Source organism: Malus domestica, chromosome 16 (genome assembly GCF_042453785.1).
Source record: "Malus domestica chromosome 16, GDT2T_hap1".
Classification (NCBI taxonomy): Eukaryota; Viridiplantae; Streptophyta; class Magnoliopsida; order Rosales; family Rosaceae; genus Malus; species Malus domestica.
The window spans coordinates 36,484,928-36,512,087 of record NC_091676.1 but is presented as its reverse complement, the minus strand read 5'-3'; the positions used below and the strand labels follow the sequence as shown (position 1 = coordinate 36,512,087).

General features: G+C 39.6%; 1 long non-coding RNA gene and 1 pseudogene across 1 annotated transcript; both read right to left on the bottom strand.

Moving 5' to 3' along the window:
* Nucleotides 1-8,155: 8,155 nt before the first annotated feature.
* The window catches only part of LOC114822322 (probable inactive shikimate kinase like 2, chloroplastic), a 35,473-nt pseudogene continuing 16,468 nt past the window's right edge, over nt 8,156-27,160 (bottom strand).
* Nucleotides 21,502-22,222, bottom strand: LOC139193205 (uncharacterized). The gene is made up of 2 exons (XR_011577619.1): nt 21,815-22,222; nt 21,502-21,712 (listed from the first exon to the last, which is right to left on the bottom strand). It is a non-coding gene; the product is annotated as an uncharacterized lncRNA (long non-coding RNA).

Here is a 27,160-nt window from a genome sequence, read left to right as displayed (position 1 = left end):
CTGCACAAGAGTCAGAACCAAATGAAAAGGTCTGTACAACAATAATGGGTGTAATATAATCATGCTCAATACTATTCACACATAATAGCTGGACTATAAATCGCTAGTCACCTATGAGTCGGAACCACCTAAAATGGTCTATGCGACAAGACTGTGCACCTAAATTGGATCCAATCTGAGCATATGGTGCGGGAGGTGACATTATATACAGGCATGTGCCATATCTTTGGCTAAATCACAATCACCCTAGGTGCAGTTTTATGAGCTCAATGTTATTCAATGACATATCACATCATCGATGATTTACATAACCAAACATAACTTACCTGAGCTTACCTGAGCATCCACAGCACCACAATTATATATAATGCATCATATACCAATTCATATACGAAATATAAATTAATATGCATGGCATTTAAGGCATACTTTCATTTAAACACATATTTCTGGGAAAATATCAAGTAAATAAATAAATATTGAAAACCAAAAGCCCACTCACTGGTATGTCGAAGGGTCATAGCCCCCGAGTCGCCCTTGAACACGCTCATCCTCGAGATAAGTCTCACCTATATGCCAATTAACTATAAAATCGTTATTTAAAGCACATAGGCAAAACTAGCTAATAACTTCTTATACAATGCTCAATTTTGGTATTTGAATATACCACAGTGACCTACACAACCTCAGGACCTACACAACCTCAGGATCATTCCTAAATTTTTAGGATATTTTTTGACCCCTCACGCGCCGGCGAGTGCACGGCAACACGTGCGGCCACGCGGAGGGAATCTTGACGGATTCTCTAACTGCCGTTAGGAATATTCCATTAAATCCAACAGCAACTATTAAAGATGATTGATGGCGCTAGCATATTTCGTCAACCTTGACGGAAGATACGCCTTTCTTCTCAGGCGACTTTGCCGGTTTGTGGGTAAAACTTTAAAACGCTTATTCTCCTTCGTTTCTTCACCATTTTTCACAAAATTGGTACCAAAATGAAGCTAATAATATGTAGAATCACGTTATATAAGTTTCAAGGCTTAACTTTTACTAGATTTTCCTTGAGAAAGCTCAATAGTTCGGCTTACCTAGATACATGTCGATCTCAGCCCTCTGACGTCCATTTCCTGCCAACGAAATACCTCGAGCGTCGTGAGGACCTCCTTAAGCTTCCTATAAGCTTCAAATTCCATGAAAAACAATATTTCCCGTATGCATGAACAATGACAAAATCAGTGGTTCATGGTTCGACTTGAAATCGGAGGATTCCTTACTTATAAATGGTACCAATCGATTTGTCTGAGCTTCAGAACACAATGGTGTGCTTCAGTCCTTTGATCTGTCACGTTTCAAAGGGTTTTGGGTGTCGTCCGTACAAGAAAGAAGAGAGAGAGAGCACGGGAAGGAAGAGAGAGGATGTGTGTTGTGTGTGTGCTCCATGTGGTCACCACCCAACCAAGGAAATACCATCTAAGTCTCTAAAATAAGTCACACACACTAAAATTTCAACATCCAAGGATAAAACCGTCATTTTACATCACCGATAATAATAATTCGGGACGGACTGTGACACTATATTTTTTAAATTAAAAATTAGAAATTTTAGTTGTTTATATAAATGAGATTTTAAATAAAAAACCATAATTTGTGGGATTAAAAATATTAAAATATAAATATACTATAGTGTGTGTGTGTGTGTGTGTGTGTGTGTGTGTGTGTGTGTGTGTGTATAAACATGGGTACATTCATCAAAATTAACCAAAAAAATTATCGTATCAAAACATGGGTACTTTTTCAAAATCAATAAAAAGAAAGATATTAGGCTTAATAACATTAGAAAATTTCTTCGATTAAACTTGACATGGATACATTTTAAAATCAAAGAAAAAAGAATGTATCCATATAAGTTTAAAAATGGATTAGAAAAAAATTGAATAGAATTTATATAAAAAAATGGTACATTTTACATATAACAAATTGGTATATTTAAGAATGAGTACATTTTAAGATTAAAAAGTTTTACATGAATGGGTACATACAATTAGCATGGGTACATTTAACAAAACAAAAAGTACAAATAAAAAAACATGTATGGGTACAAATACAAATAAACTTTAAAAAATATGGACACAAAAAGAAATTAATATACGGGTACAAATTAAAACTAAAAAGAAAATTGGTACAAATTAAAAAAGAACTACATTTAAAAACTAAAATTAAAAATATATGATAAAGAATTTAGTCATAAATATAAATATACTAATTGTAACATTTTTAATATTAAATGAATATATTTAGAAATAAAAAAATATTTTATTATTGGAATAATTTATGATGTTATTAATATCCAATGACCTTGATAAAAAATTGAAAATGAATAAAATTTTAATAAATGAAGTAACAAAAGAAAGGATTAGAACCTAATTTCGCCTAAATCATTTAGTAATCTATTGTTCTATGATTGATCCTCTCTCCTGCTGCTGCTGCTGAACGGGTGGTCGTTTTGGCAGAAGTGCTGCAGCTTTGCCCTCTCACATGTTACGGGCAGATCGGGCAGGGAGAAGAGAGAGAGAGAAGAGTAGTGAAGTGATGACGACCTTACCTCCTTGTTGCCTTGATCATTCATGGCCGTCCCATCGTTGTCTGCCCGGCTTTCGAGGCGGGGGCCTGCTCTTACTAATAAGAGGAAATAAATCTCTCTTGCCTCGACTCTCAACCAAAACCGTTTTTTTTTTATAAAACTCAACCAAAGCTATTTTTAATACCAATATGTGAAAGATTTTGTACAAGTTGGTTGCATTAGTAGGTAACCAACTCATACACAAAAAGAATCACCAAAACCTTCAATCTGAACTTTTAAGTTTTAGAAACTCTACAGAAAGTTTTGTAGTTTAGTTGATTAAGACAATTCATCGCTAATATACGAGGTTTCACATTCAATTCTTTTACTCTTTGTCTTCACTTATATCAAAAAACCAAAAATTGTCTACGTTACTTGGACACTCTGGTTTAGGTCATTCTCAAGATGAGATAAACTATTATTATCATTATATTAAACTTTTTTCTTTAGCAAATATCACTAAGCCTTCATTAGATAGGGAAACTAAACTTGAAATTGAGACGAATTTTATAAATTGACATGCAGAAATTTGTTTAGATTCAAAATAGTTGTCATTTAAGAATTCTTATGAGTGTGAATTAAAAAAAAAAGCCAACCATTTCTAAATTCCACCACTATTAATGCTACCATTGTTGCTGCAATCATCACTACCACTCTCACAAGTCATGACCTTCGCTGTTGCAATCACCACTATCACTCTCACGAAGAATTATAAAAAAATGTTTGAAGTTCCGGAAAAAGAAGAATTAAAACTGGAAAATATTGGGTTCAATCAATATAGTGACAGAAAAGACACCAAGAAATATTCTGGTGTCAGAATTAAGCTTCCAAAACTACATTTTAAATTCTGTAATAAAATCGAACTTTTCGTTTGTCATCCGATTAATGTCATTTATTTCCCTAAAGTGACACACCCCAACCGGAGTCGAGGCATGTTGGCTGTCACCCAAAGGTGACGTAACCAAAGTGTGAATGATGTAAAAAATGTGGATACATTAAAACCGAAACTAGAACTTATTTAAACTACTAAAGTGAGTGCACAATAGTGGGTAGAACCCATAGAATACAAATGTCCAAAGAATAACAAATAGTGCAGTCGAAACTAGAAAAGTACTTAGTACACAATTGGAAACAGTTCCTACATTAAATACAGATATGTCAAAATCATCACGTGATCCTTGTGTACCACAGAGTAGGTCAGCTATCTAGCACCTGGAGGGGCGAAAAACAGAAGGGTGAGTGGGCACAAAAATAAAAAATTATAAAATCCTTTTATTTTCTGAACATACTAATCCCTTGCTGTAAAACATGTATAGTTTCCAAAAAACATACTATGTATAGGTATGAAATCAAATGGGAAATCAACAGTAAATCAGGTAGTATGCTACACCACAATATCTCAACAGCAATATAAATAAAATCAGGTGTTTAATTAATCTATACTAGCACGCAAGTCGAAGTCGCCTAATGCAACCTGTACGACTGGCCTGCTCATCAATCTATGCTAGCACATGAGTCGAAGTCACCTAATGCAACTTATATGACAAGACTTGGTGTAATAATATACGCTTTAGTGGTACGATCACGTGAAGACTGGCGATAATCACGGTCACCTACGAGTCGGAGTCGCGTAATACGATCTATACGACAGGACTGACACCTACTTGGATCCAAGGCAAATTTACGATGCGAGAGGTGAACATACACGTGAAGGACTGGCCCTGGCCCGGGGCGAGCACTAACACCGGGGAGCAGCAATGATGAGCAGACTAAATGAATATATGCATGCCATAGTGATTCAATAATTCCAATCACCAATATAAACTTACCTGAACTTACCGACTCATTCTGTAGGATTATTTAGCATTTAACCATAGTACAACATTAATGAGCAGGTAATATGTATATGCCATGACAATAGATAATTCACAACCACATATATATATATATACACTAAAACAAAATGGCCACTCACGGATATGTCGATTGATCATAGCCTCATAGCCTCGCTTGTCCACATATATATATTCTAAAACAAAATGGCCACTCACTGATATGTCGATGGATCATAGCCTCATAGCTTCGCTTGTCCTCATACATCCTCAGATAAGTCTTCCCTATATGTGAAACAACTAATAATAATTACTTAATTAACACATATACGAAAAAGCTAAGAAAAACTCCCCATAGCTTGCTTAAACAGAAGGTTTGAATATACGAAAATGTTCAACTCAAAGTCACGGACCCGCACATGTCAACCACTCGCCGGCCAAAGGCCGGACGTGCCCTCACACGCTACCCAACCCACAGTCACACATGTGGCCACGCGTCTGGCAAAGACTGACAAAAGACAAGGAATACTTTATCAAAGTGGACGGAATATTCTGTTAAATAGTAACAGAACCTAACGTCGTTACCTAACACCATTAGAATATTTCGTCAACTTTGATGAAATATTCTTATTTTTCTCTGGTGATCCTCGCTATCCACCGCCACTATCTGTTTTCGCCAGATTCTGGAAAAAGTGGCCGGTTTCTGGAAAATTTTCAAACTCACATAACTTCTTCATTTCTTAACCATTTTTTACCAACTTTATATGGAAATGAAGCTTTTAAGGCGAAGAACAAGATAATACCTTTCGAAAGACCAAAAATGGATGGAAAATGGCCTAACAAAGCCTCACAAGTCTAAGCCTAAAACTCGACTCCTTGAAACCGTGCTTCTCGACGTTGTCTTTACTCTAAACTTAGCCTAGGGATTCCAGGGAGTTGTGTGGATGCTCCCACAACCTTCAAAACATTGTAACTCGGCCGAGTCGGAGCTTCCGAGTTGGCGAGTCAAAACTCAGCTACTTCAAGATCGGTTTGTACGATTGGGTTCGTGAGGATGAGATGATCACGATGGTGATATTTTTAAGTTTGATCTGTGAATGTTTGATGAAGGTCCTTATAGTTGCAAAGAAGAGGGAGGTACGGGTGAGGGAGAGAAGAAGAAGATGAGAGAGAGAGAATGACAACTTTTCTGATTGGTGGAAAAGTGAGGGAAGTTGTTTGGTTGGGTAAGAGAATTGAGGAGTGAAAATTGATTGGTGAGGGAGATGGGTACATTGGACCAATTTTAAAAAGGAAAAGTGATAAGGTTTTTCAAAATTTGGCACAGTAAATTGTACAAAAAAACACTGATAAATTAACACACGTGTGTACCACTCCATCCGTTGTTAATGTACTTTAACGTAGCGTAACTTTTTTGTTACTGACTCGGGTGGAGATATTTTAAAGTTGCATAATCACGTCCACGTCACTTTGCCAACAAGGGCATAGATATCAATTTACACACTTGGGGAGAAATTACATAGAAAATTAAGGTCTGGTTGTCACAACCTACCCCCTTAAGAAAATTTCATCCTCGAAATTTCAATACCACTAGAAATCAATCAACGAACAAACGTGTGTACAATTCTCGTATGCGCTGCTCTGTCTCCTAAGTAGCTTCCTCAACTGAGTGGTTCCTCCACATGACTTTCACCATACGAACGATCTTATTTCTGAGTACTTTATCTTTCCAGTCAAGAATCATCACTAGAACCTCGTCATACGTCAAATCTGAATTAATCTCTAACGGCTGAGGAGGAATCACATGTGATGGATCAGAGACGTATCTCCGTAGCATCGACATGTGGAAAACATTATGCACCCTTGATAACTCTAAAGGTAGATCAAGTGGGTAAGTAACTTCACCAACTCGCTCGATTATATAGTGTAGCCCGATGTAACGAGGGCTTAGCTTCCCTTTCTTCCTGAATCATACAACGTCTTTGCACGGTGATAGCTTTAAGAATACCCAGTCTCCAAACTTGTATACCTTATAGGTCGAATGTCCGTCGGCTATACTCTTTTGTCGGTCTTGTGCTGCTTTGAGGTTAGCCTTTATCACCTGAACATTCTATGTCGTCTCATCCATGATCTCAAGGCCCACCAAAACTCTTTTGTCAACTTTGGACCAACACAGTGGAGTACGACATGGTTTCCCATACAACGCCTTAAAAGGCGACATACCAATGCTGGAATAGAAGCTGTTATTGTAGGCTAATTTTATCAATGGAAAGCGTTTGTGCCATGCGTCTCCAAATTGCAGGACTGAAGATCTTAGCATATCCTCTAGTGTCTGGATCTGCCCATCGGTTTGAGGGTGATAGGCGATGCTGTAGAGTAATCTTGATCCTAGAGCTTCTTGGAAAGCCACCCATAACTTCGAAGTATATCTAGGGTCTAGATCATAAATGATACTAACTGGAACACCATGATACTTGACGATTTTAGAGATGAAAAGTTATGTGAACCGAACCAACGAGTAGTTCTCACGAACAGGTAAGAAGTGTGCTAACTTGGTAAGCTGATCTATAATCACCTAGATACCGTCATAGCCATTTCACGTATGAGGCAGCTTGTACACGAAATCCATTGTGATATCTTCCCATTTCCGCTAAGGTACCGGAAGTGGCTATAGTAACCCAAATGGTTTATTTCTTTCAACCTTAACCTACTGACAAACTAAACAACGACTCACATACTCTACAATTTCTCTTTTCATTCCAGGCCAATAGTAGAAAGGTCAGATGGCATGATACATCTTGGTATTCCCGGGATGCATTGCATAAGCTGAAATATGCGCTTCATCGAGAATTTCTTTCTTCAGTTCTTCTACATTCGACACATACATCTGATCACCTTGCATCAACATTTTAATTTGTGAACTCAAATCGGCTTTCCTTTTTTTCTTTTTATTTCTATCATGTTTTTGTTGGATTTAAATAAAATAGAAAATCAACTCCAAAAATCCGAAAAGTTTGTGTGAGTGTGCCTCTATGTGTCTAGTATCTGCATATAAAATTTTGTTGTATTTAGATATGTGTAAGTCAGCCTAATAATTAGTTTTCGGTGGCTGGTCCGTATGAACAACATCCCAGTTTTTGTGATATTTTAAGTAGTTAGGTTTCAATCTTCAGCCAGAAAGACCCTTATTTTCATATACTACAATTGACAAATCTTAGGGTTAATAAGGAAAATCAACAGGACATTTATGTGCTACTTTGTCGTGCTTTTAATCCTATCATACTTCAATTGTGCTTAACTATGAAAAAGTTGGGCCTCACACTGCGAAGACTTAAACTTCTAAAAAAAATGGCAAATTGTAAAATTTATCACTATACTAGAGCAGAAGATCCTGACTTCAAATTCATGCAACCATAATGTCACAAATTTATGTAGTCTCTCGTGTTGATCCATGTCCCAAATGACTTGTGAATTTTGTTTTTTGTTACAATGACTTGAGCTTTTGTTTTCAGTTTCATTGGCTTTGTTTTCTCTCTTTCTGGTTATATTGAATTATGCTATTGAGAACAATGGTAAACAATGTCTATCAACTTATTACCAATTTTAATCAATGTACATAGGTTCGTAATGATACTAGTAAACAACAAAACACCAATTGCATTAAGCATGATAGACACTGGTAGTGAATGAGTTTCTTGTCTCAAAGCAAAGCAATTAAACAAAGGATCAAAGACAAGTTATCTTCAGTTTGGGATACCTAGATAGTGAAACTTTCATAAAGATGGCACCAATTATTATCCCTTCCTGCAGCTCCATGTTGTCCTCATAATGTTGCAACTACTACCCGAACATGACCGTAAGTGTGGATGCAAATTTTCGCCATCTTCTTCTTTGACGAAAATGCACCTTGCAAAAATAATAACACCTAAGATTAAGGCCAAAAGCCTAACGTGCCCACAATGAATGGGGGGTCTTTGGCCAAAGAATCTCTGATGCCAAAGTTAGAATTCTAAAAGAATGTGTTTAAGAGTTTGTGGGTAGCAAATGACTTAACATTTTAGTGGGATAATAGAGCTATTTATAGGGGAGTGGCCAGCCATATATGGTGTAATTGGAGAATAATTGCAAGATGTTATGTAAAATAATATCTTGCAATTAACATGGTAATTAATCCCAAATTAAATAGGATTTTGGGAGTTACCTTTTAAATAAGGAGTTGATGAGGAGTGATGAGAGGGATTTGAATAAATACCATTTTGATTATCTTTGACTCTTCCTTGATCGAGTCGTTATCGTCCGTTGTATGCGCGTAGGAATCCCGGTATGTCTAGAGGGTAACTTTGTCCTTTTTACCCAAAATTCCACGTGTCACCTCCATAATTTTCTTGATAATATTTCACTCCACAAATGCCCCCACATCTGCTGGGTTACTCGCAAGAAAGGGCACCAAGTGTAGAGATCTTCAACTTTGATGCAGATTCCCACTTAGACTTAGAATTAGATTCTTCTAGGAAAGGGAAATAAATCACCCCCAAAACCTATTTAAGTCTACCTGAAGCAAGGGAGGGAAATTATTTATCCCTACAAGAAAGAGAGAAAACTAGAGGATATTTGTTCCCTCTTCCTTGGCATTCTTTTTCGCTTGCCAGTGCAAAAAATCGTCTTTCATTGATTTCTTTGTCTTCTCCACGCCATACCAAGGTAAGAAAAACTTAATTTTCTTTGTCTTATTCTTGGGTGGTGCTGCCGCGGGGTAATCGTCGAGGTAGTGTGGCATGTCGGCTGGCATAGGCCAAGAGTCAGCTTAGCATGGGCCGATGAGTTGGTGTGGATGGGGCCATGGCTTGGGTTACTTAGCTTGGCTGGACCCAAAGGTTGGCTCAGTATGGGACAAGGAAGTGGCGTAGCATTTTGCCACGGTTTGGGCTGCCACATCTGTGCTGCTTGCCAAGAAGGAGAAAACTGCTTGAGTTTAATTTCTCAGCTATTGTTGGTCTAGGCTGCTCATCTTTATGATCGGTTCATCTATGTTGCAGCTACGGTGCATATGGTACGTTATTAGCAGGCGAGCGGGTTACTAGCAAGCTGTCGATTAAACTTGAGCCGGATTGAGTGACTGCTTATCTCCATCTATTGTGCTACATACTCTGATGTAAGGTGAAAGATGCTCATTGCGGGTCTAGCCACAATTGAAAACTTCATCTGGAAAGTTGTCCATGTTGATATTGGAGTGTGGTCCTAACCGTGAATATATGCTCGTCCATGGGCTTAACTGGGAGTACACATTCTTCCGCGCACTTAGACGAGAGTACACGCTATCTCGGGGGCCCAGACAGGAGTGTATATTGCTAAAACGCTCGATTCGTAGCTGGTCAAGAGGTTGCTTGCTGGGATGTTGCTGGAGAGGTTCATCGTCTACCCTTATCTTGCTTTGGGACACCTTGTTTAGGGCATCCTGCACCTCAGTGCACTGCAAAAGTTGATTCACCAAGGTCATTTGTTACGCAAGGGCGCTTGTCAACTTTATGACTTGTCGAGACAAGTGATGTTCGTAATTTGGGATGGAAGAGCTTTGACGATATGTGTCTCCTTGAGTAATGGAAGTGCAATGGACTCCAGGTGAGTGATTTAAGTTAAGATATGTCAAATCTGTAGAAATTATGGGTGAAAATACCTTAAATTCAATCATTGATCCAGAAATATGAAGGTGGGATTGTTGAACTACCCTTGGACTGGTTGGGATCATTAAGTGGATTGCAAGAGTAGGTTGGGCCACGAAAGTAAACCGAGCCATATATAGGGTGCGCGGGCACAGTGCGATCTAGCCTGCTTAGCATTAGGCCGATGGTGTATTGGGTTTGCGCTGGCCTTGGGCCACGAATGTTAGGTAGCTCAATTTGCCACAGTTGCAGCTGCTTGAGCCATGCTTTAGGCCTCAACTGCTATGGCAGCGCCGTGGGCCTACTGGTTATGAGCTGCCTCGTGCTGTGTTGGTTGCCTTGTGGCAAGGGCCTGGGCTCGTTTTTGCAAAGTGGCAGCTGTTGTTGCTTCGTGGCCTTGCTGCCATTGAGCTATCCTACTCCCCACTGTCATGGTGATTGCGTGGCTATCGTGGTGGTGGTACTCCATAGTGGCAAAGTAACTCATTTTGCAGCCGTGTTAAGCCTCATGGATCGTCGTGGTAGGGCTACATCACAATCTCCATCAAATTCGAGGAATAAGAACATATGAAAATTGACAAATGAACGAGAAATGAGAAACTTTGAATGCGAGAGTCTTCTTTAAGCATGTGAATCAAGCTCTCAATGAAAGCACTAATTTATGGATGTAAATTTCCGTCATCTTCTTCTTTGACGAAAATGCACCTACAAAATAATAACACTTAAGATTAAGGCCAAAAGTTAGAATTTTGAAAAGAATGTGCTTAGGAGTTTGTGGGTAGCAAATGACTTAGCTTTTTAGTGGGATAATAAGGCTATTTATAGGGGAGTGGCCGGCCATAAATGGTGTGTTGATGCACAAAACCAGAGGGGTCTTGGAACAACGTAAATCTGACCGTAAATCTGCAAGAAATGTAAGTAACACAAGATGTATCGTGGTTCACCCCAATGTTTGGGCTACGTCCACACTGATATTGTATTTCTCTAAGATGTTGAAGAGGGAGAGAAAGAGCTTATGAGGGTAAGAGAGCTCTTCTCAATCTGAGTGGCTTGATGGGGTGAGGAGGCTCTAGAATTGTGAGGGTGAGGAGGCATTTTTATAGACTAAGGGCTCTTCTCCTTTTTACATATTTGCCCATTCCTTTGTTACATAATTACATTTAAGTCCCCTGAGTTTTATACGAGATCTAAATACGGAGGCCTTAAGTATGGTACAAATAGTAGTCTTCCAAGTCTTCAATCAAGAGAGTCTTTTGGCTGGAAACTTGAAATTTAGTCCATGTGTGGGCCGAAGTAACTAGATATCGTTTTGAACTAATTCTCAATATGAGGCGGTGCTCAATCTGAAATGATGCTCAACTAAAAGTAGCACATGTTGCGAGGCTGCTCGGCTTGTGGCTTATGTTGCCTTGGTTGGCTCGACTTGTGGTGTTGAAGGTGAGGGAATCCCTTTTATAGAATAAGGGTTCGCTTCTCAATACATGAATGATGGGCTAGAGTTGATGCTCTTTAGTGATTGTGAGGGAGTCCCTTTTATAGAATAAGGGCTCGCTCCTCAATACATAAGTGATGGGTTAGGAGTGATGCTCGCGGCGAGTCGGTTGCTCAGCTGGCAGCGATGCTCTTTAATGAAAGTGAAGGAGTCCCTTTTATAAAATAAAAGCTTTCTCCTTAGTACATGAATGATAGGTGCTCTTTAATGATAGTAAGGGAGTCCCTTTTATAAAATAAAGGTTCGCTCCTCAATACATAAATAATGGGCTAAGTCCCCTAAGTATTTTTTATGAGGCTCAATATATGGTACATAGTGTAGTCTTCCAAGTCTTCAATCAATAGGGTATGTTGGCTGGAGACTTAAAATTGAATCCATGTATGGGCCGAAATGGCGGTTGTTTGGAGGCGGTATTTGTATACCCTGCACTGAAGCTTTGTAGGTGAAGCTTTGCAAGTGAAGCTTTAAAGCTAGAGCTCTGTAAATGAAGCTTTTGAAGCTAGAGCATTTGTAAATGAAGCTTTTGAAGCTAGAGCTCTGTAAATGAGCTTTCGAATCTAGAACTCTGTAAATGAAGCTTTCGAAGCTAAAGCTCTGTAAATGAAGCTTTCGAAGCTAGATTAACATGAGTTATGCTCATGAATGTTTATGTTGATTGACATGAGTGATGCTTATGAATGTTGACATGAATGATGGTCATGAATGTTTATGTATGATTGCCATGAGTGATGCTCATGAATGTTTATGTATGATTAACATGAGTGATGCTCATGAATAATTTTAGAGTACTAGACGTACTTTTGATCACCTGGTTGGTGATAATAGCGGCAGGCTGCCGAATAATTTTAGAGTACTGGGTGTACTTTTGATCACCTAGTTGGTGATAATAGCGGCATCACCTGGTTGGTGATAATAGCGGCATCACCTGGTTGGTGATAATAGCGGCAGGTTGCCGAATAATTTTGGAGTACTAGGCGTACTTTTGATGACCTGGTTGGTGGTAATAGCGGCAGGTTGCCGAATAATTTTTTGTAGTACTGGACATACTTTTGATTACCTGGTTGGTGATAATAGAGGGCCTGGCTCTTTTGGGCATATGGGCCTTCGACCTCCACATAACATTCTAGCCCATTATTTTGGGCTTGCCTTTTTTTTTTTATTATTATTACCCTCTGATAGGGTTTATACAGATGTCTCCGAAAGATAAGAAAAATAAATCACATCATTCAAAAACAAGAAAAGTAAATCACATCATTCTGGTGGGGTGTTTATTCCTTGCTTTTGCAGTGTGGGTGTTTATTCTTGCTTTTACTTTTCTCTTTTCCACCGCGCCTTTCTTTTGCTTTTGTGTTTTCTCTGCAACTTTGAAGCGCACTTTTCTTTTGCTTTTGTTTTTTCTGCAACTTTGAAGCTTGCCTCGCTTAAATTGACAAATATGACTCATTGGTGACAGCTTGCACCTCCCTATTTTGCTTTCTACTTTTATTGTTCTGTTGCTGCTCTTTTCTACTCATTTCTTCCCTTTTTCTTTTTCAAAAGTGGCGGTGGAGAAGGTGGGGGTGCAGTCCACAAGGCTCAAGTTGCCGAAAACCACCGTCTTCGTCTTCCTATCTCCAAACTGTCCGTGTGTGACTGACCAAGACAGAAATAACCCTGACGTGAAAATCGTCGACGACTAAAAATACACATCCCCGAGATCTCGCTTCGTCGTCAATTTTAACGGTCGCATTTCCAAGGTCTAAATGATGTCGTACTACACGCACGCCGGGAATGAAGCCACTGACTTTGATGAGTATGATCCGACGCCTTATGGCAGGGGATACGACATTTACCTGACCTTCGGCCGCCCTCTCGACCCGTCCAACGAGACTTGCTACCTTAACTCATCGCCGTCTGATGATTTCGATTACAAACGCCCCCAATTCTCGTCATACTCTGAGCCCTCCGCCTACGCCGCGAGGCTTTTGAAGACGAGTACACACACTACACCCGACCAACACACCAACCCAGACCAGCTGTCGGGTTCAATCCTGGTCGGGGACATCCAGAGGGAGAGTACAAAGGCAGACCTCAGAAGGCCTATGGGTTCTAGCCTGGTGGGGAGGAGAGACTCGAGTTCGGATTCGAGAGGCCTGAATCGGGTTATGGTCGGAAGCCCGAATATAGACACTCCGGTTCGAAATATGGATCTGGGTATCAACGAAGGCTCGAAGCTGATGAGCCTAACTCCGAATATATTGGGTACGGTTGGAAGCCAGAGCACGAGGTGTCCGAATCGGAGTATGGATCCCATCTCCGAATGATCACCGCCAACAGAACCACTGTGGAGACTGAGAGGATGATGAGACACTTCTGGGTCTTGCGTTTGAAGGCCTGCTCTTCGAGCTCGTCGACTTTGCTGTAGCCCTTGAAGGACTTAACGGAGTCCCTTTTTTATGCTTCTTTTTTCTTCTTCTCTGCTTTTCTGCTTTTGGTTTGCTGGGTTTGTATCATTTTCTTTGCTGGGTTTCGTTTCTAGGTTTTGGGTGTGAAATGTGAAGGGAGTGTGTGTGTGTGTGTGTGTGGGTGTGTGTGTATGTGTGTGTTTTGCAGATTCACGGTGGTTAGGGATGAAGTCTCACGGTGGTGAGATGAAAAAATAAAAGAGAACCAACACAACTTTTCGTATCGCTTCCCACATATGTCACCAAATGTTGATGCACAAAACTGGAAGGGTCTTGGAACAACGTAAATCCGACCGTGAATCTACAAGAAATGTAAATAACACAAGATGTATCGTGGTTCACCCCAATGTTTGGGCTACGTCCACACTGATATTGTATTTCTCTGAGATGTTGAAGAGGGAGAGTGAGAGCTTCTGAGGGTGAGAGAGCTCTTCTCAATCTGAGAGGCTTGAGGGGGTGAGGAGGCTCTAGAATTGTGAGGGTGAGGTGGCCCTTTTATAGACTAAGGGCTCCTCCCCTTTTTACATATTTGCCCCTTCCTTTATTACATAATTACATTTAAGTCCCCCGAGTATTTATACGAGATCTAAATACGGAAGCCCTAAGTATGGTACAAACATGGTGTAATTGGACAATAATTGCAAGATGTTATGTGAAAAAATATCTTGCAATTAACATGGTAATTAATCCCAAATTAAATAGGATTTTGAGAGTTACCTTTTGAATAAGGATTTGATAAAGAGTGATAAGAGGGATTTAAATAAATACAATTTTGATCACCTTTGACTTTTCCTTGATTGAGCCGTTATTGTCTGTTGCATGTGTGTATGTGCCTTAAGAGTAATTTTGTCATTTTTACCCAAAAGTCTACATATCACCTCCATAATTTTCTTGATTATTTTTTGCTCCAAAGTAAGATCACCAACAATGCCCATTAAAAGATTCAATCTTTTCAACCCCCTGCCCCCACCCCATCCCCAAAAAAGAAACATAAAAAATCATTGACATATAGTACCTACGTAAACTTTGTAATACATCACTTCTGCTTCTGCTACAGAGTTAGAACCTTTAGCAACCCTGGAATTGATAAAATAATGAATACAGGGTAGCTAATAGCAACTAGATAAAGTTCGAAGGACAATTGTAGGCAAGGGAATTAGTGATTTACAAATAAATGAATGTAACTACGAGCAAATGTGAAAAACACATATTAAAAAGCTTAGAGAATATTAGAAGGGTAAATTACATACTAACTCATCGAGTTTAAGGTCTATTACAACTCCATACATCATATTTAAAACATTTCACTTTCATACCTCACGTACTATTTTATTTCAAAATAATACCTCCGTTACATTTTCCATCCATTAATCCGTTAAGTGCTGATGTGGTTGCCGCATTTGTGCCACATGGCTGCCAAATGTGTGCCACGTGGCAAAAATAATAATTTTTTATGTTTTTAAAAAAAAAACCTAAATCTTCTAAATTTATAAATAAAAATAAAATAAAAACTCAAACTTTATCCCTCCTCTTCCTCCTCTCTTGTCCCTGCAACCCCCACCATCTTCATCTTCTTCCCTACAACCTGAGAGAGAGAGAGAGAGAGAGAGAGAGAGAGAAAAAAAAAACTAAAACTTTATCCCTCCTCTTCCTCCCCTCTTCTCCCCGCAACCCCCACCATCTTCATCTTCTTCCATGCAAAAAAAAAAAAATGAAACTTTATCCCTCCTCTTCCTCCTCTCTTCTCCCCGCAACCCCCACCATCTTTATCTTCTTCCCTGCAACCCAGGAGAGAGAGAGAGAGAGAGATAGAGAGAGAGAGAGAGAGAGAGAGAGAGAGAAAATAAATAAACTGAAACTTTATCCCTCCTCTTCCTCCTCTATTCTCCCCGCAGCCCCCACCATCTTCATCTTCTTCCCTGCAACCCAGGAGAGAGAAAAAAAAAGCCCTTTAGTTCGTCTTCCCCACCCCTCCTCCTCCTCCTCCTCCTGTCTTCTCCCCCATCTTCAACTTCTTCCCCTTACCTGCAACCTAGGAAAAAAATAATTTCATACCCCGTCATCATCGGGTTCATGAGATGGGAGGAATATGTGTGGATTTAAGGAGTTGTGGGTGTATAGAGGAGGGAAGAGGGTGGGTGAGGTGGGTCACCCGCCTAGGTGAGGAAGGTCCCGGGAGGGTTTCCTGGGTGAGGTGAGTCATGGGGGAGAGGGGTTCACGGGGGTAGGGGTCAGCTTTTGGATTTTTTTTTTTTAGTTTAGAAGATTTAGGTTTTTTTATTAAAAAATTAAAAAATTATTATTTTTGCCATGTGACACACATTTGGCAGCCACGGTAGCGCTTAACGGATGAATTCATGGAAAATGTAACGGATGTATTTGTGAACACGAAAATTTCCTGAAAGGAAAGAGACAAGAACAACGTGCACAAAATAATATTTGTATTTGATGATTTTGGGTTACAATCTCTCTCAAATTTGATCATCTGATTCGATCTCCGTAAGGTGTTGATTTTTGGATGTGCGATTGATCCAAGGGCCGTCGGGGCTTGATCTTGGAAGAACGTTCTTCAAGGGCCGTGGGCTTGATCTTGAAAGTGGATTTGAGCGGATCTTCAAGGAGCCGTTGGGGCTTGATCTTGAGGATGAGCGTTTCTTTAAGGGCCATTGAGGCTTGATCTTGAATAATGGTGATGAATGGATATTCAAGAGGCTTTTGAGCTAGATCTTTGAAGAACAGTGATGAACGGATCTTCAAGGGATTTTGGGGTTTGAGAATTGGTGGAAGTTCTTCAAGGGCCTTTGGGGCTTGATCTTGAATTGGTGAAAGTTCTTCAAAGGGGCCGTCGGGGCTTGATCTTGAAGGTGGATGATTGTTGATCCAAGGGCCGTCGGGGCTTGATCTTGGAAGAACGATGAACGAAGAAGGCTTTCTTGATTCTTTGGGATGAACGGATGATGAACGATGAATACTTTCTTCAAAGGCCGTCGGGGCTTGATCTTGAATTGGTGGAAGTTCTTTAAGGGCCTTTAGGGCTTGATCTTGAATTGGTGGATGATTGTTGATCCAAGGGCCGTCGGGGCTTGATCTTGGAAGAATGATGAACGAAGAACGAAGAAGGCTTTCTTAATTCTTTGGGAACTTGGATGCTTGAGAGCTTCGGAGTTTCAGAGCTTCAGAGGTTCAAGGTGTAATATGAATTGGTCATTTGAAATGAATGAAATTGGCTTCTATTTATAGAATTCCAAAACTTGATTTTTGGGATTAAATAGTCAGATGAAATAAATCATTTCTACCGGGCGTTGACACGTGTCCTGTTTGATGACTTTTCCAACTTATTTCAATTTTTTGTTTAGACACACGCTACGTGTAAAATTTATGTAATACATAAGCGTTGAAACTTTGATTTATCGATCAACATTTATTTACCGAAATTTCGATGTCTACAAATGCCCCCACTTCAAGGCGCGTCGTATACATGTGCTTGTCATGTGTAGGAGATGTGTTTTGAAGTCCCTCATTGTAGAAGTCGATCCAAGGGCCATCAAGGCTTGATCTTGAATTGGGCTGGAGATTTCTTCAAGGGCCGTTGAGGCTTGATCTTGAATTGGGCTTGAGATTTCTTTAAGGGCCGTTGAGGCTTGACCTTGAATTGAGCTGAAAATGTCTTTAAGGGCCGTCGAGGCTTGTTCTTGAACTTTGTTTGAAATTTCTTCAAGGGCCGTCGAGGCTTGATCTTCAAGGTTGAAATTGGACCATAAGGAGCTTCATGTGGTAAATGATCTTTGGCTTTGGTAATGGATGAATCGACACGTGTTTTGTTGCGCTTGTTTGACTTTCCACAGCTTTGATCTTGAACTGGGTTGGAGGATTTTCTGGATTCCTCCAATTGTTGACTTTCCACAGGCTTATTCTTGAACTAGGTTGGAGGATTTTCTGGTTTCCTCTAATTATTGACTTTCCACAGCTTATTCTTGAACTGGATTTGATTCAAGGGTGGTAGACACTTGATCTTGAATCGGACTTGTGATTTCCTCAAGGGTCGTCGAAGCTTGATCTTGAATTTGGCTGGAAACTTCTTCAAGGGCCGTTGAGGCTTGATTCTTTGAAGGTTGACTCGAACACATGACAAGCAGGCATGAGGTGAAGGTGACGACTTGTTGCTTTGTTCAATCTTTCTAATTCACACCTGAGCAGTTTGGTTAACGGTATGATCTTCAAGATTGATGGGCTCTTCTTCCAATTGGTGACTTGATCTTTAAGGATTTGATTCAAGGGTGGTGAATCGGCCCGTACAGCATACAACGCCTAGCGAGTCGACCCAAGAATTTGAGGGTCAAAACGAGTCCTCCACCCAGAGTGATTGCAACCCTGATGATATGAGATACTTTTGATTTTGAAGAAGTAGCGGATAAATCGGCACGTGCTTTGTTGTGCTTGTCTCCACATGCTTCAATGTATCATTTTCACTTCCCTTATCTATTCCCCAGGCAGATGTGGTGGACGAAGAGGAAGCATAAGATGTTAAAGATGAGTATTCGAGAACCCGGCTAGGTAAGCAATCAGGATAGGGTTCCAGGCAGATGTGGCAGCTTCTTGAGTTCCTCAATTCAGACATCTTCTGCTGAGTTGACTGTGCGGGCTGCATTCTTCTCTGCTTGTTTCTTCTGCACATTGTCACCACATGCTGCAAGGTATCATTTTCACTTGCCTTATCTGTTCTCCAGGCAAATGTGGCATCTTCTTCGGAAGTATATCAGCAGCTGAAGACGAGTACTCAAAAGCAATGCCAGGTAAGCAACCAGGCAAAGGTTCCAAGTAGTCGATTCCTTACCTGAGTTTGAGTGGAGGTTCAAACATATTGCTTTCTTTATCCTTGTCTTTGCAGGTAAGAACAAGGACAAAGCATGATATGAGATACTCTTGCTTTCTACCCTAGTGATATGAGATACTTTTGCTTTGGTGTCATTTGTTTGTAGAGGTATTCCAGGAGAAGAAGAAAACTGGGTATTTCGAGAGGCTCTGCTGGGTGTGTACTCTCGGAAATGAGGAAGGGTTGGGGCATTTTTGCAGGTATGCTTTGCTATGGACGGTGAAGGTGGACAGTTATAGGAAGTTCTTTAATACCTGTAGAGGTACTATTCTTTCACTCGTGTCGGCAACTATTGAGTGATTGATCAGTATGGCTTCACGTGCTTTCTTCTTCATCAGAACTTTTCAACAAATTGTCTGTAATTTTTGCCAAGCTGAGTGTGCATGTGATAGGTGTTGACAAGGTTGAAAAAGACTGGCGCCTCTTCGATATCTGGGATCGGCGTTTCAACAAATTGCCCGTGATTTCTGCAAAGCTGAGTCTGTATGTGACAGATGCTGACACGTCTGAAAAAGCAGATGCCTCTCCGATTTTTGAGCTTGCCTCTTCGATTTTTGAATTGGCCTCTTCGATTTCCGAGCTCCGTCGAGTGCAGAGGTTGCATGTGACAAGTGCGGACAAGTCTGGAAAGGAAGATTGGCCCGTGGTTTCTGAGTAAGCCCAGCTTTTGAGAAAGCTAGCACCTCTTCGATTTTGAATTGGCCTCTTTGAATTCTGAGCTCGCCTCTTTGATCTCTGAAATCCCGTTGAGTGCCGATTTTTATAGAGGTACGCAGTACGTTTCAAAGCAAACTTGAATTTCTGTCTGTAGAAACTCCCTTCTTGCACTTCTACGATCTTGACTTGTTCGACCTCTTCTTTCTTTCAACACTTTTGAAAATGTCTGGCCCCTCCGACCGTCGTCTTGACTTAAACCTTGGTGAAGAGGCAGTCTCACCTTCTCCAGACAACATATGGCGCCCATCCTTCATATCCCCTACTGGTCCTCTTACCGTTGGGGACTCGGTGATTAAGAATGATATGACTGTTGCGGTGGTGGCCCGGAACCTTGTCACTCCTAAAGATAACATACTACTTTCCAAACGGTCTAATGAGTTGGCTGTTAAGGATTCTCTGGCTCTCAGTGTACAGTATGCAGGTTCTGTGTCTAATATGGCCCAACGTCTATTTGCTCGAACCCGTCAAATTGAATCATTGGCGGCTGAAGTGATGAGTCTCAAACAGGAGATTAGAAGGCTCAAGCATGAGAATAAACAGTTGCACAAGCTCGCACATAACTATGCTACAAACATGAAGAGGAAGATTGACCAGATGCAGGAATCTGATAGTCAGATTTTACTTGATCATCAAAGATTTGTGGGTTTGTTTCAACAACATTTGCCTTTGTCTTCTGGGGCTGTACCGCGTAATAAAGCTCCAAATGATCAACCTCCGGCTCCTCTTCTTCCCGGAGTTCCGCCGAGTGATGAGGCGCCACCTGATCAATGAAGGCTCCCTTATATTTGCTGCTTGCACATTTGAAAATTTTTTTGTTTGCATGTAGAATGCAATTTTATGTAATCTTTCCAAAGAAATAAATAAAATGGACTTTACTTCTCTCAATGCATTTTTTTTGTGTTTTGTTGTTTTTTTTTTTTTTTTTGTTTTTTGTTTTTTTTTTTCCTCTCAATCATTCTGTCTTCACTACTCTTTTCCTTTTTCTTTCTTGACTTGCCAACAATAGTATGCACCTTCTTTTTGTGTGTGGTTTTGGCATTGTGAGAGCCGAATGCCCCTCCTTGAGTTCTTCTTCATGCTTTCATTTCCAAAAGCTGTAAAAGTAGTACTAACAATGGGTGACGTCTAAAAAAAACACAAATGCAGCAGCTCTCAAATGAAGTTGTCAGTGCGCGTTTCCCTTTCATCCCTCCAATCTGCTAATTTAAACAATTGGATGTTGGTGCTGCCTTTGAAAGATGCTTCCCAACATTATCATTGCTGCCTCTTTTTTTTTATTTATTATTCTTTACCTTCACATGGTGCCTGAAGCCTTTATAATTGATATATATGTATATTTTTTTTCTTGGTGCCGTCCACCATCATTCTTGAAACCTTTATAACTTTGTTTTTAATATATATATATATATTCGGTGCATGCACCACTACTCACAATAGGGCTGGGTTCGGTTCTTATTGGTTCGGTTTTTTGCCATAACCGAAACCGAACCGAAATTTCGGTTCGGTTCAAATTTTTTCGGTTTTTTTTCGGTTTTTTTTTTTTTCCTCCAAAAAATGCAAAACAACCATAACATAAGATAGAAAATATGATATGTTTCCATCTCTCCAGGACGGTTTTTCAATATGAGGGAAGAAGTTATTAATTAATCTAAAAACATAAAGTCTCATAAAACTAAAAGTCAAAAAATGAAAAATTTTGAAATATGAAATTTTAACATTTCCAAGTTCCAACAATCATAACATAAGAATTCCAACTAGAATAGAATCAAAGACAATGAAAATAAACATTTAAAGTCCAACTAGAAATAGAATCATCAATCAAGTTTAAGTCTTCAAAAAGTCCAAATTTAAACATCAAAGTTTAAGTCCTAAAAAAGTTCAAATTTAAACATCAAAGTTTAAGTCTTCAAAAAGTCCAAATATAAACATCACACAAGTCAAATAAACCTTCAAGGTTTCATCACTTCATGTCTTGCACAAATAAATCTTCCAAGTCTTCAAGCTCAAGCTCAACGCATAGGCGGCCTAGGAGGCAACATAGCACCTTTCTTTGAGCTTCCACTTGCCATTTCTACATACAAATTAAAAAAAAAAGAACATGATGTAAAGCAAGCGTGCAACATAGCATCTAATTAAAATAGTCTAACAAACCAAATGCAATAAGTAAAATTACCTTTCTCAACTTCTTCACAAAACTCAATCTCCTCAATGGTTGGCTCATGATGTAATGCTACATGAATTGACCTAAGCCAATTTTGTGTACATATCAAAGCCTCCACCCATTTTTGGACTCAAAGAACTACGATATGGATCAATTATTCGTCCACTTGTGCTAAAGGAGGATTCTGAAGCAATGGTTGATACGGGAATAGCTAAAATCTCTTTTGCAACTCGTGCCAAAATAGGATACTTAGAAAGCCCATTCACCCTCCACCAATTCAAGATATCAAAGTTTGCCTCTTCTTCCCCTTCATTAGGATCCAAAAGATACCTATCCAAATCATTATGCACAATACGAGCTCTCTTTGCTTTTCTCATTTCACTTTTCTCTTTCAACTTTCTTTCAATCTCTGTCATGCTTGATAAATGATCTCCACTTGTAGTTGCCGATTGAGAACTACCACAACTACTAGTGCTTTGTTGTGTATCAAAAGATAACTTTTCATGAATCTTGTAAAGATCAAACAACAAATCTTTCACCGCATTAGTTGCAATTTCAACTTTTTCCTCGTCCTCGCCATATAGTATCTCATAATAATCAACCACCTTCTCCAATTTATGGCGAGGATTAAGCACAAGTGCCACAAAAACATATTGATTCATATCCTCAATTGAACCCCAATATTTGTCATATTTTTCTTGCATCAACATGGAAATCATAGACAAGAATTCATTATCTTTGTTTTCAAGAATGAGACTTTTGATCTTAAACAAATCACCAAAAGTAGTATGAATTGTTGGAGTATTAGAACAACGGCCCCTCCCTTATATTATCATGATTTTCTTTAGTAAAGTAAGGAAGGTAATGACCATCATCTACTTTCAACCTATCAAAAGCCATCTTGAACTTCAAAGCCGATTCCAACATTAAAAATGTGGAATTCCACCTAGTAGGGACATCTAAAATCACAAGCCCTTTGCTTTCTATTCTCACTTTCTCAACACACCTTTTAAAGCTCTCCAACCTTTGAGGGGAAGATCTTACATACCTAACCGCATTACGAATGCTTTGTATGGCGGTATTCAACATTTTTATCCCATCATTCACCACCAAATTAAGAATATGAGCAACACACCTCATGTGCAAATATTTTCCATCATGCAAAAGTGCATTAGGAATCCCCCACCCACTTATTCGATGCACCAAATCCCTTAAGCTTGAATCATTTGCCGAAGCATTGTCAACCGTAATAGTTAACACCTTCTCTATGCCCCACTCCACCAAACACTCCTCTAAAAGTTGAGCAATGGATTCTCCTTTATGATTTGGAATGACACAAAAGTTCAAAATCTTTTTATGCAACATCCAATCATCATCAATAAAATGAGCAGTGAGAACCATGTAATTTGTTTGTTGAATAGAAGTCCATGTATCCGTTGTTAGACACACCCTAAATGTCTTCAACTGACTTTTCAATTTCTCCTTTTCGAAGTAAAACAAGCCAAGTACATCTTTAGCTATTGTCTTACGACAAGGTACTCTCCATAAAGGACATGCATGCATGCAAAAATGACGAAAACCCTCTCCCTCGACGAAAGAAAAAGGTAACTCGTCTATAATTATCATCTCAACGCAAGCCTTAGTAACTTCCACTTGAGAAAAACCTATAGCTTCCAACTTATCTTTTGTGCCGGCAAAGGTTAAGATCTTTTGCCTATTTGCAGCAAATATTTCCTTATTAGGACCGTAGCTCCTACATCTAGCTAAGTGATTTCTTATACTAGTTGTACCATTTTTATCCGTGTCGGCCATATAAGATTTGTTGCAATACTTGCACACCCCTTTAACTCTACCTCCCTCAATTGTCCTATCAAAGTGCTCCCAAATTGTAGACCTTTCATGACTTTTTAGTGAATCCAAGAGAGTATCTTCTTTACTTACTTGATCACTTGAGCAACCCTCTTTTGGAGTTGCATCGGATGATTTTTTGGATCCACCATGAGTAAGAGGAGTGTGTTGAGTTGCCACCATGGGGAGTTGAGGTGGAGTTGATTCACCAACAATGTCCTTCAAAAATAATAGAAAGAATCATTACAATTAATTATTAAATAAACTAGAGACATAAGAACCATAGAGAAAGTATAGAGATGACAACTTACTTGTGATGGAGTAGACGTAGATGAGTTTATTTTTTCACGGGAGCTATTTGATGATCTCATTGAGTTTGAGCTTGAGCTCGAGGCCTTTGATGCACTTGACTTCATCTAATTAATAAGCAAAGGTAAGATACGGATTGCTTTGGAAAGGTTACGGTCCTTACGGATACATCATTGACTAAGAAGCAAAGGTAAGATACAAAACACAAACTATATGCACAAATGTAGTTATCAGCCATCTGGATACATCATTGATTAAGAAGAAAAAGAAAACAAAACATATCCTGTATTTATTTGTTGGGAGAAATATCATAGGCTAAGGCTTACTGTGCTATTGAGTAGAATCTGTGCTACACACACAAAGATGAGACAAAACAGTTTTGCATTAAAGTAGAACCTATGCACAAATGTAATTATCATTTGACCTATGCACGAGAATAGTTAATCCAGCAAATGAACATAATTATCCTATTTACAACCTATCAATATGATACAAAACAATTTTGCATTAAAGTGGGAAACCCAGAAAAGTAAGGAAAACAACTTAACTAAATTTTAAGAAACAGTTTATACCTCGCACCTCAACACGCCATATTACTTTTAGAAGGCTTGGTACTCTCAACCTCTCTTGACTCCTAGAAAATCAATAGAACCTAAAATGGATGAAACACTACCATACATAACTGAGAGAAGCTCATCCGAAACTAGAACTAGAAACGCCTTATTTCATTTTGTTTAGCTCGATGTTTTTCTTGTTCTTTCCCCCTATGCACAAATGTAGTTATCAGCCATCTAGATTGCTTTGGAAATGGTAAAATAAGTAACCATATTCAGGTTAAAACTTAAAACCAATTGAAGAATCTGTGCTAAACACGTCACAAAGAATCTGTGCTATTGAGTAAAATAAGTAACCATATTTCTGCTGCTCGTTCAGAAGCACATCAAACAACCATGTTTGTTATATATTAACCTTGTTTCTGACCCTTTAGTTTGTTTATTCACATCAATTTTCCCACTTAAATTTTCACAAGCTATTTCATTAATTTGTCCCTCCCTCACCTCCAAAATCTTCCTCTCCGCTTCCACTTTAAATTTACTACCAGATGGATTAAACTAGTTATTCACAATCTCAGACACAACAAACAACAAGTAATCTGCAGCAACTCATAGTCTAAATCTAATAGTCATAAAGCTACACTTGCAGAACCAAATCCAGGCTTCAGTAGCAGCATACCCAAAACAAATTAATCAAACCGTATGTACTCTCACAAATTAATCAAACCTCAACTAATAGTCTAATAGTGTTCATAAATGAAGTTACCTAACCAAATCCAGCATACCCAAAACAAATTGCAAAACCATGAAATTGAAAAGTTACAAATCAAATTCATTAGAACCAACGAAATTGAAAAAAAAAATCTGCAAGACGCATCATGGGGTGAGATACTAACCTTGCAAATGAGGGAATTTGTGGGTCGACACTTGAGCCTTGAACCGGCTAGAGAAATTCGTGGGTCGCAGGGGTGACAAATTGAGAGTGAAACGGCGACGGCGAGTGAGAGGGATAAGAGAAAGGTCGCTGAGAGACGGCGACGGCGAGTGAGAGACAGGTCGCTAAGATGGTAAGAGAGTAAGTACGACACCGTTCAAGAGAAAGGGAATGGGAATGGGAATGGGTTCGGTTCTGTTTAGTGTTTAGGGTTTCAGAGTTCTGAGACTGAAGAAGGATTGAAGGAAGGCAGACGCGGCGCGCTACAAATTGGACTGAACGAACGAACGACACCGTTCAAGAGAAAAACGACATCGTTTTTCCTTACTGAACTGAACTGAACCAATTTCGGTTCGGTCTGGTTTTACACTTTATGTTCGGTTTTTTTTTCGGTTCGGTTTTTTCGATCTCGGTTCGGTATTCGGTTCAGTTTTTTTCGGTTTTCAGTTTTTCGAACCCACCCCTAACTCACAAAATGATGGCCATCATCCTTCTTTTATTTATTTTTTTGACACTTACCTTCCGCACGCCACCATTACTCCCACCGCACCATCAGTGTTTTTTAATATTTTGTTTCTGATTCCCTCTACTGTGCACAGCCCTTCATTCATGTGCCTCTCTAGAGGCCATTATATATATATATGGGATAGCAGCAACTGCAACCTCTGCACAGCCATTGCCTTACTTGTTGCCCTGCTATTGCTGTTTGCTGCGCTTGCTGCACATGGGCTGCCATGAATTTTTTATTTTTTTTAAATGGTTTAATCCACTCGATGAAGTTCGAGACGAGGGGAGAAGCGGACTGCAGTGGGCAGTGTCGAAGCAAGAGAAGAGTGGGCAGGTTGCATGGATTTGTTGCTCAGCATGCCTAAACGTGGTGGTGCTTTCCGGGCTGCTATCAGCAGAAGCGCTTAAGGCTACGGGTCAAGTACAGGTCAAATTGTGGTGCACACATGAGGTCTCGGGACATGTTCCAAATCAGCCTCTGCAGCTTCTTCTACATCCCCAGCAGTCATTCGCATACAGCAGAGCATTGACTCATCTTCCCAAACTTCTTCTCTTATGCGAGCTCCACCGCCTTTGCCCGCCTTCGAGGTCCAGGAACTTCCCTGTCGCCATTCTCCTGCTTGAGATCCCATTGCTGTTGCTTTCGTGCTTTGGCAGTTGAAGATTCTAGAATCATTCGAACTGAGATTTAAGGAATTTGTTCTGGAATTTAAGCTCCACGACTGTCTGGATGAGTTGATTGTGAGTGTCGCCCGAGTTAATCGAATCGTCGCTGCCCTTGATGAAGAGAAAGAGACAAAGATGATGACGGTGAGGAATTGATGACGACACTGGGCTGGGCTGTGGCATGTGGGTTGTGTTCCTCAGCTGCTAATACCTGTGTGTAGATGGGCTCGCAGATTGGTGACCGTATGGTGGGCCTACGAATATGCTTTGGTAGATTCGTACCTGGGCTTGCTGGTTTTGGAAAGAAAAGAGTTTTGGACCGGCTAGAAAGACCCTATTTTAATATATATATTTTTATTTTTTTTTATTTTTTTTTTGTACAAAGAAATTGTAATAACATCAAACTTTTAGTAAAATCTTTATTCCTTATTTTGATGTGATGCTAGGAATCTTTAATTTTGGAGAAGGCAGAGCATGATGCTAGAACCCTCACGAAGCTTTCAGAGACATGGTATTTGGAGTGAGCAGGACGTGGGCATA